The sequence below is a fragment of the Tachyglossus aculeatus genome, chromosome 6, assembly GCF_015852505.1.
Source record: "Tachyglossus aculeatus isolate mTacAcu1 chromosome 6, mTacAcu1.pri, whole genome shotgun sequence".
Lineage (NCBI taxonomy): Eukaryota > Metazoa > Chordata > Mammalia > Monotremata > Tachyglossidae > Tachyglossus > Tachyglossus aculeatus.
In genome coordinates this window covers 43,348,479-43,362,595 of record NC_052071.1, presented here as the reverse complement: position 1 = coordinate 43,362,595, position 14,117 = coordinate 43,348,479, and the positions used below count along the sequence as shown (strand labels likewise).

General features: G+C 45.4%; 1 non-coding gene across 1 annotated transcript; it reads left to right on the top strand.

Moving 5' to 3' along the window:
• The first annotated feature begins 5,966 nt into the window (after window positions 1-5,966).
• Window positions 5,967-6,038, top strand: TRNAE-UUC. Its single transcript has one exon. It is a non-coding gene; the product is annotated as a tRNA-Glu (tRNA).
• The last annotated feature ends 8,079 nt before the right edge of the window (window positions 6,039-14,117 follow it).

Genomic DNA, 14,117 nt, shown 5'->3' with positions numbered 1-14,117 from the left:
TAGACAGGGCCCAGCCGTTTTGATCGGTGTCAGCCCTCCTCCATTACAGAATTTTCCGCTAGGCCTCACATCCCCTACCGCTGAGCCCTGCAAACAATGGAGTCGGTTATGCTAAGCCTTTAGGGAAAATGCAGTCAATGCCGCTTCTGCTGGAGTACTCGGCTAAGGTGGACAACAATTAATTTAATTTAATAATGCCATTTATTAAGTGCTTACTATGTGAAAAGCACCGTTCTAAGCGCTGGGGAGGTTACAAGGTGATCAGATTGTCCCTTGGGGGACTCACAGTCTTCATCCCCATTTTACAGATGAGGGAACTAAGGCCCAGAGAAGTCAAGTGACTTGCCTAAAGTCACACAGCTGACAAGTGGCGGAGCCGGGATTCGAACCCACAATTCCATTCAATCGTATTTATTGAGCGCTTACTATGTGCAGAGCACTTGATTAAGCGCTTGGGAAGTCCAAGTCGGCAACATAGAGAGACGGTCCCTACCCAACAACGGGATCACAGGCTTGAAGGGGTGAGACAGCAAAACGAAACAAGTAGATAGACATCAATAGCATCAAAATAAATAGAATTATAAAGGCACATCATTAATTAAATAAATAGAATAATAAATATGTACGAATATACACCGGTGCTGCCGGGAGGGGAGGGGACGGGGGGTTCCGGGCCTGACGGAAGAGTTTGGCCCAGGGTGAGAAAGACAAGATGGAGGAACAGCGAGTAGGTTGGTGTTACAGAAGTGAAGCGTGGGGGTTGGGTGGAAGTAGTAAATCAGCCAAATTAGGTCAAATAATAATAATAATAATAATAATAAATAATAATAATGGCATTTATTAAGCACTCACTATGTGCAAAGCACTGTTCTAAGCGCTGGGGAGGTTGCAAGGTGATCAGGTTGTCCCATGGGGGGGCTCACAGTCTTCACCCTATTTTACAGATGAGGAAACTGACCCCAAGAATAATAATAATAATGGCATTTATTAAGCGCTTACTGTGTGCAAAGCTCTGTTCTAAGCGCTGGGGAGGTTACAAGGTGACCAGGTTGTCCCACGTGGGGCTCACAGTCTTAATCCCCATTTTCCAGACGAGGGAGCTGAGGCCCAGAGAAGTGAAGTGACTTGCCCAAAGTCACACAGCTGACAATTGGCAGAGCCGGGATTGGAACCCATGACCTCTGACTCCCAAGCCCGGGCTCTTTCCACTGGGCCACACTGCTTCAAGGAGAGAGCTGGTGGAGTGCCTTAAAACCAATGGTGTGAACTCATTTACACCTTACTTGGCACTCCCTTTTATGTCTGCTCAGTTTATTTATTTTGACCATTTTAGTTGTGAGCATTTTTATGCTTGTCTCCCCCGTTAGAATGTAAGCTCCTTGTGGTCAGAGAATGTGTCACTTTGCAATTCTATACATTGCTTAGAACAGTGCTTTGCACATAGAGAAGCAGCGTGGCTCAGTGGAAAGAGCACGGGCTTTGGAATCAGAGGTCATGGGTTCCAATCCTGGCTCCACCACATGTCTGCTGTGTGACCTTGGGCAAGTCACTTAACTTCTCAGAGCCTCAGTTACCTCATCTGTAAAAAATGGGGATGATGACTGTGAGCCCCACGTGGGACAACCTGATCACCTTGTATCCTCCCCCAGCGCTTAGAACAGTGCTTTGCACATAGTAAGTGCTTAACAAATGCCATCATTATTATTATTAATAAATGCCATCATTATTATTATTATTAGTAGTAGTAGTACAATTCCAGGCCAGGGGGAGGATGTGGGCAGGGGTTCGATGGCGGGACAGTGCATAGTACAGTGCTCTGCACGCAGTAAGCGCTCAATAAATATGATTGATTGATTGATTGATTGATTGACAGGCGAGAACGAGGCCCAGTGAGGAGGTTAGCGGCGGCAGAGGAGCGGAGGGTGCGGGCTGGGCTGGAGAAGGAGAGAAAGGAGGTGAGGGAGGAGGGGGTGAGGGGATGGAGAGCTTTGAAGCCAACAGTGAGGAGTTTTTTGTCCTCTCCCAAGTGCTTAGTGCAGTGCTCTGCACACAGTAAGTGCTCAATAAGTGCTATTCAATGAATGAATGAATGCTTGTTGGAGATGTCAGTCAGTCACTCAGTCAATCCTCTATTTGCTAAGCACTTACTGTGTGCCAGGCGCTGGGGCGGGTACAAGTGTTCAGTGCTTAGAACAGTGCTTGGCACATAGTAAGCGCTTAACAAATGCCATCGTCATCATCATTAATCCCTATTTGACAGATGAGGTAACTGAGTCCCAGAGAAGTGAAGTGACTTGCCCAAAATCCCCATTTTCCAGATGAAGGACCTGAGGCCCAGAGAAGTAAAGTGATTTGCCCAAAGTCACACAGCTGGCAGTTGGCAGAGCCGGAATTGGAACCCATGACCTCTGACTCCCAAGCCCGTGCTCTCTCCACTGAGCCACACTGCTTCAAGGAGAGAGCTGGTGGAGTGCCCTGATAAGTGGCGGGGCCTGAATTAGAACCCACGACCTCTGACTCCCAAGCCCGGGCTCTTTCTACTTAGCCACGCTGCTTCCAGCCTGATGACCTCGTATCTACCCCAGCGCTTAGAAAGTGCTTGGCACATAGTAAGCGTTTAACAAATACCACCACCACCACCATCATCACCATCGTCAAAAGCAATTTCCCTCCAAAACCAGCAAGGTTTCATCATAAGGGTGGACCAAGTGCAAAGCGTTCATATGGCATGGCTTCTAGACTGTGAGCCCACTGTTGGGTAGGGACCGTCTCTATATGTTGCCGACTTGTACTTCCCAAGCGCTTAGTACAGTGCTCTGCACACAGTAAGCGCTCAATAAATACGATTGAATGAATGAATGAGCGGCTTAGTGGACAGGGCACGGGCTTGGGGGTCAGAGGACGTGGGTTCTACTCACGGATCAGCCACTTGTTTTCTGAGTGACCCTGGGCAAGTCACTTCACTTCTCTGGGCCTCAGTTACCTCGTCTGTAAAATGGGGCTGAAGACTGAGCCCCACGTGGGACAACCTGACCTTTTATCTATCTACCCCAGTGCTTAGAACAGTGCTTGGCACATAGTAAGTGCTTAAGAAATACTATTATTATTCTTATATGGTTTAATTTTATTAGAGGGTAGATGCCCTGGTAGAAGCTGCAGATTTCTACAACAGAGAAGAGAATAAAAAAGCAATTTCCCTCCCAGACCAGCAAGGTTTCATCATAACGGTAGCAAATGCAAAACGTTCTTATGGTTTAATTCTATTAGAAGGTAGATCCCTGGAAGATGAAGCAGATTTCTACAACAACGAAGAAGACAATAAAAAAGCAATTTCCCTCCCAAATCAGCAGGGTTTCATCATAAGAGTATCAAGCGTTCATTATATTTAATTCTGTTAGAAGGTAGATTCCCTGGAAGGTGCAGCAGATTTCTACAGCAGCAGAGAAGTAAAAAGCAATTTCCCTTCCAAACCAGCAAAATTTCATCATAAGGGTACCAAGTACATAAAGGATACCGAGCGTTCATATGGTTTAATTCCATTAGAAGGTAGATCCCCTGGTAGAAGCAGCAGATTTCTACCACAGCAAAGAAAAAAATAAAAAGGCAATTTCCCTCCCAAACTAGCAGGGTTTCATCATAAGGGTACCAAGCGTTCGTTATATTTAATTCTGTTATAAGGTAGATTCCCTGGAAGGAGCAGCAGATTTCTACAGCAGCAGAGAAGTAAAAAGCAATTTCCCTTCCAAACCAGCAAAATTTCATCATAAGGCTACCAAGTACATAAAGGATACCGAGCGTTCATATGGTTTAATTCCGTTAGAAGGTAGATCCCCTGGTAGAAGCAGCAGATTTCTACCACAGCAAAGAAAAAAATAAAAAGGCAATTTCCCTCCCAACCTAGCAGGGTTTCATCATAAGGATACCAAGTGCAAAGCGTTCATTATATTTAATTCTATTAGGAGGTAGATTCCCTGGAAGAAGCAGCAGATTTTTACAACAGAGAAGAAGAGAATGAAAAAGTAACTTCTCTCTCAAACCAGCAAGATTTCACCATAAGGGTACCAAGTGCATAAAAAAAGCAATTTCCCTCCCAAACCAGCAGGATTTCATCTTAAGGGTCCCAAGCGATCCTCTGGTTTAATTCTATTAGAAGGTAGATTCCCTGGAAGAGGCAGAAACTTTCTACCACAGAGAAGAAGAGAATAAAAAAAGAATTTCCCCCCTCCCAACCCAGCAGGGTTATTAGGAGGTAGATTCCCTGGAAGAAGCAGAAACTTTCTACCACAGAGAAGAGAATAAAAAAAGAATTTCCCTCCCAACCCAGTAGGGTTATTAGGAGGTAGATTCCCTGGAAGAAGCAGAAACTTTCTACCACAGAGAAGAAGAGAATAAAAAAAATATAATTTCCCCCTTCCCAACCCAGCAGGGCTTTAGGAGGTAGATTCCCTGGGAGAAGCAGAAACTTTCTACCACAGAGAAGAAGAGAATAAGAAAAGAATTTCCCTCCCAACCCAGCAGGGTTATTAGAAGGTAGATTCCCTGGAAGAAGCAGAAACTTTCCACCACAAAGAAGAGAATAAAAAAAAGAATTTCCCCCCTCCCAACCCAGCAGGGTTATTAGGAGGTAGATTCCCTGGAAGAAGCAGAAACTTTCCACCACAAAGAAGAGAATAAAAAAAAGAATTTCCCCCCTCCCAACCCAGCAGGGTTATTAGGAGGTAGATTCCCTGGAAGAAGCAGAAACTTTCTACCACAGAGAAGAAGAGAATAAGAAAAGAATTTCCCTCCCAACGCAGCAGGGTTATTAGGAGGTAGATTCCCTGGAAGAGGCAGAAACTTTCTACCACAGAGAAGAGAATAAAAAAGGAATTTCCCTCCCAACCCAGCAGGGTTATTAGAAGGTAGATTCCCTGGAAGAAGCAGAAACTTTCCACCACAAAGAAGAGAATAAAAAAAAGAATTTCCCCCCTCCCAACCCAGCAGGGTTTTAGGAGGTAGATTCCCTGGGAGAAGCAGAAACTTTCTACCACAGAGAAGAAGAGAATAAAAAAAGAATTTCCCTCCCAACCCAGCAGGGTTATTAGGAGGTAGATTCCGTGGAAGAAGCAGAAACTTTCTACCACAGAGAAGAGAATAAAAAAGGAATTTCCCTCCCAACCCAGCAGGGTTATTAGGAGGTAGATTCCCTGGAAGAAGCAGAAACTTTCTACCACGGAGAAGAAGAGAATAAAAAAAAGAATTTCCCCCCTCCCAACCCAGCAGGGTTATTAGGAGGTAGATTCCCTGGAAGAAGCAGAAACTTTCTACCACAGAGAAGAGAATAAAAAAGGAATTTCCCTCCCAACCCAGCAGGCTTATTAGGAGGTAGATTCCCTGGAAGAAGCAGCAGATTTCTGCAGCAGAGTAGAAGAAAATAAAAAAGAAGCAGAGAAGTTGGGTAACTCAGTGGAAAGAGCCCGGGCTTTGGAGTCAGGGGTCATGGGTTCAAATTCCGGCTCCACCAATTGTCACCTGTGTGACTTTGGGTAAGTCACTTGACTTCTCTGGGCCTCAGTTCCCTCATCTGTAAAATGGGGATGAAGACTGTGAGCCCCCCCGTGGGACAACCTGATCACTTTGTAAGCTCCCCAGCGCCTAGAACAGTGCTTCGCGCTTAGTAAATGCCATTATTATTATTATTAAAAAAAGAATTTCCTCCTCATCCAGCTATATGTCTATATGTTTGTACATGTTTATTGCTCTATTTATTTATTTATTTTACTTGTACATATCTATTCTATTTTATTTTGTTAGGATGTTTGGTTTTGTTCTCTGTCTCCCCCTTTTAGACTGTGAGCCCACTGTTGGGTAGGGACTGTCTCTATAGGTTGCCAATTTGTGCTTAGTACAGTGCTCTGCACATAGTAAACACTTAATAAAAAAGATTAATGTTAAGAGAAGCAAATGAAAACCATATAACAGCAACCTCCCATATGGTCTAGCGGTTAGGATTCCTGGTTTTCACCCAGGCGGCCCGGGTTCGACTCCCGGTATGGGAAGTTCAATTTTTTTTTTCCTCGCTCCGTGGAGGATAATTTTCAGCCACTTTCCCGTAAACACGCTCAGTGGCGTTTTGGAAGAAATAAAGACGTGTTTGCGGACGATAATTAACAAAAAATTTAGCCACCGCCCGTTAGGAAGGAGGGAAGGAGGGCGGGGCCGGAGGAGAGGCCGACGCAGGGCTGCACAGCGGCCGCCAGGGGGCAGTCGTGCCCTCACTCTCTTGCAGGGCTGCCTAGCGGCCGCCAGGGAGCAGTCGTGCCCTCACTCTCGTGCAGGGCTGCCCAGCGGCCTCCAGGGGGCAGTCGTGCCCTCACTCTCTTGCAGGGTTGCCCAGCGGCCGCCAGGGGGCACTCTCTTGGGGGCCGGATTGGATAATAATGATGGTATTTGGTAGGCGCTTACTATGTGCCAAGCACTGTTCTAAGCGCTGGGGAGGATACAAGGTGATCAGATTGTCCCCCGTGGGGCTCACAGTCTTCATCCCCATTTTACCGATGAGGTCAGTGAGGCCCAGAGAATAATAATAATAATAATGGCATTGGTTGGGCGTTTACTATGTGCCAAGCACTGTTCTAAGCGCTGGGGAGGATACAAGGTGATCAGATTGCCCCCCGTGGGGCTCACAGTCTTCATCCCCATTTTGCCGATGAGGTCACTGAGGCCCAGAGAATAATAATAATAATAGTAATAATAATAATAATAATAATAATAGCATTTGTAAGGTGTTTACTATGTGCCAGGCACTGTTCTAAGCGCTGGGGAGGATACAAGGTGATCAGATTGTCCCACGTGGGCCTCAGTCTTCATCCCCATTTTACAGAGAGGGGAACTGAGGCCCAGAGAATAATAATAATAATAATAATAATAATAGCATTTGTAAGGCGTTTACTATGTGCCAAGCACTGTTCTAAGCGCTGGGGAGGATACAAGGTGATCAGGTTGTCCCCCGTGGGGCTCACAGTCTTCATTCCCATTTTGCCGATGAGGTCACTGAGGCCTAGAGAATAATAATAATAATAATGGCATTTTTTGGGCGTTTACTATGTGCCAAGCACTGTTCTAAGAGCTGGGGAGGATACAAGGTGATCAGATTGTCCCCCGTGGGGCTCACAGTCTTCATCCCCATTTTGCCGATGAGGTCACTGAGGCCCAGAGAATAATAATAATAATAATAATAATAATGGCATTTGTAAGGCGTTTACTATGTGCCAGGCACTGTTCTAAGCGCTGGGGAGGATACAAGGTGATCAGATTGCCCCACGTGGGGCTCACAGTCTTCATCCCCATTTTACAGAGAAGGGAACTGAGGCCCAGAGAATAATAATAATAATGATGATGGCGTTTGTAAGGCGTTTACCATGTGCCAAGCAATGTTCTAAGCGCTGGGGAGAATACAAGGTGATCAGATTATCCCCCGTGGGGCTCACAGTCTTCATGCCCATTTTACCGATGAGGTCAGCGAGGCCCAGAGAATAATAATAATAATAATAATAATAATAATGATAACAACATTTGTTGGGCGTTTACTATGTGCCAAGCACTGTTCTAAGCGCTGGGGAGGATACAAGGTGATCAGATTGTCCCCCGTGGGGCTCACAGTCTTCATTCCCATTTTGCCGATGAGGTCACTGAGGCCCAGAGAATAATAATAATAATAATAATAATAATAATAATAATAATAATGACGGCATTTGTAAGGCGTTTACTATGTGCCAGGCACTGTTCTATGCGCTGGGGAGGATACAAAGTGATCAGATTGTCCCCCCGTGGGGCTCACAGTCTTCATCCCCATTTTACCGATGAGGTCAGTGAGGCCCAGAGAATAATAATAATAATAATAATAATAATAATAATGATAATAGCATTTGTTGGGCGTTTACTATGTGCCAAGCACTGTTCTAAGCGCTGGGGAGGATACAAGGTGATCAGATTGTCCCCCGTGGGGCTCACAGTCTTCATTCCCATTTTGCCGATGAGGTCACTGAGGCCCAGAGAATAATAATAATAATAATAATAATGATAATAATAATAATAATAATAATAATGGCATTTGTAAGGCGTTTACTATGTGCCAGGCACTGTTCTAAGCGCTGGGGAGGATACAAGATGATGAGGTTGTCCCACGTGGGGCCCAGTATTTATCCCCATTTTACAGATGAGGGAATTGAGGCCCAGAGAATAATTAATAATAATAATAATAATAATGATGATGATAATAATAATAATAATAATAATAGCATTCGTTAAGCACTTACTATGTGCCAAGCACTGTTCGAAGCGCTGCGGAGGATACAGGGTGATGAGGTTGTCCCACGGGGGGCTCCCAGTCTTCATCCCCATTTTACGGATGAGGTCACGGAGGCTCAGAGAAGTGAAGTGACTCGCCCAAAGTCACACAGCTGACAATTGGCAGAGCCGGGATTGGAACCCATGACCTCTGACTCCCAAGCCCGGGCTCTTTCCATTGATCCAGGATTCATTCCATACTATTTGACTGCTTACAGTGCTTACAGTGCAGAGCACTGTACTAAGCGCTTGGGAAGTACAAATCGCCAACAGAGACAGTCCCTACCCAACAACGGGCTCACGGCAAAACAAAACAAGTAGATAGGCATCAATAGCACCAAAATTGATCAATAGAATTATAGATTCATTCAATGAATTTCTTGAGCGCTTACTGTGTGCAGAGCACTGTGCTCAGCACTTGAAAAGTACAATTCAGCAACACAACAATAATAATAATGGCATTTATTAAGCAGTTACTATATGCAAAGCACTGTTGTAAACGCTGAGGAGGTTACAAGGTGATCAGGTTGTCCCACGGGGGGCTCACAGTCTTCATCCCCATTTTACAGATGAGGTAACTGAGGCTCAGAGAAGTTAAATGACTTGCCCAAAGTCACACAGCTGACAATTGGCGGAGCCATGACCTCTGACTCCGAAGTCCAAGCTCTTCCCAATAATAATGGAATTTATTAAGCAGTTACTATATGCAAAGCACTGTTCTAAACGTTGGGGGGGGGATACAAAGTGATCAGGTTGTCCCACGTGGAGCTCATAACCTTAATCCCCACTTTACAGATGAGGTAACTGAGGCCCAGAGAAGTTAAATGACTTGCCCAAAGTCACACAGCTGACAATTGGCGGAGCCGGGATTTGAACCCATGACCTCGGACTCCAAAGCCTTTCCACTGAGCCACGCCGATGAAGGCTGTGAGACAACCTGATCACCTTGTAACCTCCCCAGCGCTTAGAACAGTGCTTTGCCCATAGTAAGCGCTTAATAAGTGCCATTATTATTATTATTATTATTATTATTATTATTATACATACAATTGATTAATTGATTGATTGCGCGGTAGGCAGAAAAATCTCAGACGTGGCCTGGATGCCACCCTTTGGGCAACCCTTTTCTACCCACCTCCAGAAATAGCACAGTGGCTAGAGGCCAGGCCTGGGTGTCAGAAGGTCACGAGTTCTAATTCTGCCTCTGCCACGTGTCTGCTGTGTGACCTTAGGCAAGTCACTTCACTTCTCCGGGCCTCAGTTCCCTCTTCTGTAAAATGGGGATCGAGACTGGGAGCCCCACGGGGGACAGGGACTGCGTCCAACCTGATTTGCTTGTATCCACCCCAGCGCTTAGTGCAGTGCTCGACACATAGTAAGCGCTTAACAAATACCACAATTGTTCTTGTTAATAATAACAATATAATGTTGGTATTTGTTAAGCGCTTACTATGTGCAAAGCACTGTTCTAAGTGCGGGGGGGAATGCAAGGAGATGGGGTTGTCCCATATGTTGCCAATTTGTACTTCCCAAGCGCTTAGTACAGTGCTCTGCACATAGTAAGCGCTCAATAAATACGATTGATGATGATGATGATGTGGGGCTCACAGTCTTCATCCCCATTTTACAGATGAGGGGACTGAGGCCCAGAGAAGTGAAGTGACTTGCCCAAGGTCACACAGCAGACATGTGGGGGAGGCGGGATTCGAACCCATGACCTCTGACTCCCAAGCCCGCGCTCTTTCCACTGAGCCATGCTGCTTATTGTCACTAATTAATTCCTCCTCCAAGTGGGAGACCTTTGGGCTTCGGAGTCAGTGGTTATGGGTTCTAATCCTGCTTCCACATTTAAGACTGTGAGCCCACTGTTGGGTAGGGACCGTCTCTATATGTTGCCAACTTGTACTTCCCAAGCGCTTAGTACAGTGCTCTGCGCACAGTAAGCGCTCAAGAAATACAATTAATTGATTGACTGATCAGCTGTGTGACTTTGGGCAAGTCACTTCACGGCTCTGCCAACTGTCAGCTGTGTGACTCTGGGCAAGTCACTTAACTTCTCTGTGCCTCAGTTCCCTCATCTGTAAAATGGGGATTAAAACTGTGAGCCCCCCGTGGGACAACCTGATCACCTTGTAACCTCCCCAGAGCTTAGAACAGTGCTTTGCACATAATAAGCACTCAATAAATACCATCATTATTATTCTCTGTACCTCAGTGACCTCATCTGTAAAACGGGGATGAAGACTGTGAGCCCCCCGTGGGACAACCTGATCGCCTTGTATCCCCCCAGCGCTTAGAACAGTGCTTTGCACATAGTGAGCGCTTAACAAATACAATTATTATTAGAAGAAGCGTGGCTCAATGGAAAGAGCACTAGCTTTGGAGTCAGAGGTCATGGGTTCAAATCTCGGCTCTGCCAATTGTCAACTGTGTGACCTTGGGCAAGTCACTTCATTCATTCATTCAATCGTGTTTATTGAGCGCTTACTGTGTGCAGAGCACTGTACAAAGCGCTTGGGAAGTACAAGTTGGCAACATATAGAGACGGTCCCTACAATCAATCAATCAATCAATCAATCGTATTTATTGAGCGCTTACTGTGTGCAGAGCACTGGACTAAGCGCTTGGGAAGTACAAGTTGGCAACATATAGAGACAGTCCCTACCCAACATCATCATCATCAATCGTATTCATTGAGCGCTTACTGTGTGCAGAGCACTGTACTAAGCACTTACCCAACAGTGGGCTCACAGTCTAGAAGTGGACCTCACTTCTCTGGGCCTCAGTTCCCTCATCTGTATAATGGGGATTAAGACTGTGAGCCCTCCGTGGGACCACCTGATCACCTTGTAACCTCCCCTGCGCTTAGAACAGTGCTTTGTACATAGTAAGCGCTTAATAAATGCCATTATTATTATTATTATTATTATTATTATTTGGTATTAAAAGAAGGCACTACGATGTTCTACCACAAGGTGGCAGTGTTGTCCCTTTTAGCAGACCCTGAACTCTGTCATTCATTCATTCATTCATTCATTCATTCATTCATTCAATTGTATTTATTGAGCGCTTACTGTGTGCAGAGCACTGTACTAAGCGCTTGGGAAGTACAAATGGGCAACATATAGAGATAGTCCCTACCCAGCAGCGGGCTGTCCCGCGGGCACTAATAATAATTAATAATAATAATGATAATACTAGTATTTGTTCAGCGCTTACTATGTGCCAGGCACTGTACTAAGCGCTGAGGTGGACACGTGCAAATGGGGTTGGACACAGTCCCTGTCCCACGTGGAGCTCACAGTCTCGATCCCCATTTGACGGATGAGGGAACTGAGGCCCAGAGAAGTGAAGTGACTTGCCCAAGGTCACACAGCAGACAAGTGGCAGAGGCGGGATTAGAACCCATGACCTTCTGACTTCCAGGACTGTGCTCTATTCATTCATTCATTCAATCGTATTTATTGAGCGCTGACAGTGGACTAATCCACTAAGCCATTCTGCTTCTCCTATGTCTCTCAAAACCTGTTGAGAATAATAATAATAATAATGATAATAATAATGATGGCATTTGTTAAGCGCTTACTATGTGCGAAGCACTGTTCTAAGCGCTGGGGGTGGATACAAGGTGACCAGGTTGTCCCACATGGGACTCCCAGTCTTCATCCCCATTTTACAGAGGAGGGAACTGAGACCCAGAGAAGTCAAGGGACTTGCCCCAAGTCACACAGCTAAGTGGCAGAGCGGGATTAGAACCCATGACCTCTGGCTCCCAAACCCGTGCTCTTTCCACTGAACCACGCTGCTTCAATCAATCAATCAATCAATCAATGGTCTATATTGAGTGTTTATTATGTGCAGAGCACTGTACTAAGCCCTTGGGAGAGTACAATCAATCAATCCTATTTACTGAGCGCTTACTGTGTGCAGAGCACTGTACTAAGCGCTTGGGAAGTCCAAGTTGGCAACATATAGAGACAGTCCCTACCCAACAGTGGGCTCACAGTCTAAAATAATATAATAAAGTTGGAAGACATGATCTCTGTCTTCAAGGAGCGTACAATCTAATTGGTACATTTACGAAGTATAATTTTTAGGGCATTGACAACAGGAAGCAAAAAGGGTAATCAGTTGTATTTATTGCAAAGCACTGTGCTAAGCACTCGGGTGAGGGCAATAGAACAATAAACAGACACGTTCCCTGCCCGTAACGAGCTTACAATCGAGAGGTAGGCTTGTGGCGGTGAATATCGCAAGAACACAGGCTCGGGAGTCAGAGGATGTGGGTTTTTAGACTGTGAGCCCACTGTTGAGTAGGGACCGTCTCTATATGTTGCCAATTTGTACTTCCCAAGCGCTTAGTACAGTGCTCTGCACATAGTAAGCGCTCAATAAATACGATTGATGATGATCCCAGCTCCTCCACTTGGATAAGTCTAGACCGCGAGCCCACTGTTGGGTAGGGACCGTCTCTATATGTTGCCGACTTGTACTTCCCAAGCGCTTAGTACAGTGCTCTGCACACAGTAAGCGCTCAATAAATACGATTGATTGATTAGATAAGCTGCGTGGCTCAATGGAAAGAGCACGGGCTTGGAAGTCATAGGTCACGGGTTCCAATTCCTGCCCCGCCACTTGTCAGCTGTGTGACCGTAGGCAAGCCACTTAACTTCTCTGTGCCTCAGTTACCTCATCTGTAAAATGGGGATTAAGACTGTGAGCCCCATGTGGGACAACCTGATCACCTTGTACCTCCCCAGGGTTTAGCACAGTTCATAGTAAGTGCTTAACAAACACCATCATCATTATTATTATCTGGGCAAGTCACTTCACTTCTCTGTGCTCTGCACACAGTAAGCGCTCAGTAAATACGATTGAATGAATGGATGAATGTGCCTCAGTTACTTCATCTGTAAAATGGAGATTAAGACAATCAACCCCATGTGGGACAGGGATTGAGTGCAACCTGATTACCTTCACCTTGGCACATAGGAAATGCCTAACAAATACCATAATTATTATTATTATTATAAAATTGTTGGGTCTTAAAAGAAAGCAGCAGCATCAGGGTGTGAAATTTTCATAATGGGAACAAACCAGAAATTTGATTTGAGCTTAAGGCAGGCCAGCCCGATAAGCATCGACAACGTCCTCTGAAATTTAGAATAGAGGTCAGAGCCAAAGGATGGGGCATGGAACAGCTTCTTTCTGATTTTGATAATAATAACAACAATAATAATTGTGATATCTGTTAAATGCTTACGAAGTGCCAAGCAGTGGGATAAATACAAGATACTCGGATCAGCCAGAGGCCCTGCCCCACGTGGATCTCACAGTATGAGGGGGAGGGAGAACAGCTTTTAACCCCCATTTTACAGATAAAGAAACTGAGGCCCAGAGAAGTTAAGTGACTTGTCCAAGGTCACACAGCAGAGCTTAAGTCCTCCAACTCCCGGGTTTGTGCTACTTCCCCTAGGCCACGCTGCTTCTCCGTGCCGCTGTTACGTTGGAGAGGGCTCAGACGGGGAAGAAACCTTGAATTTCCAGAAGAACCATTTTGGATCTGGATTTTTTTTACACGACAGGCAGATTGGCACTTGACGAATGCTAAAGAAAAAAATCACTTGGCATTTTAAGGTGTTTAAAATGGTTGTTTTCTCCGCCCAGTGTCATTCCCCCGATCGTTGTGTTCCAGGAGGAGAGGCACCTCCATTTCCAAAGTGGAAATGGGTGTGTGCATCCTAGCAACTACTCTGACTGCCTTATTTTCGGCGCAGCTTGAAATTTTG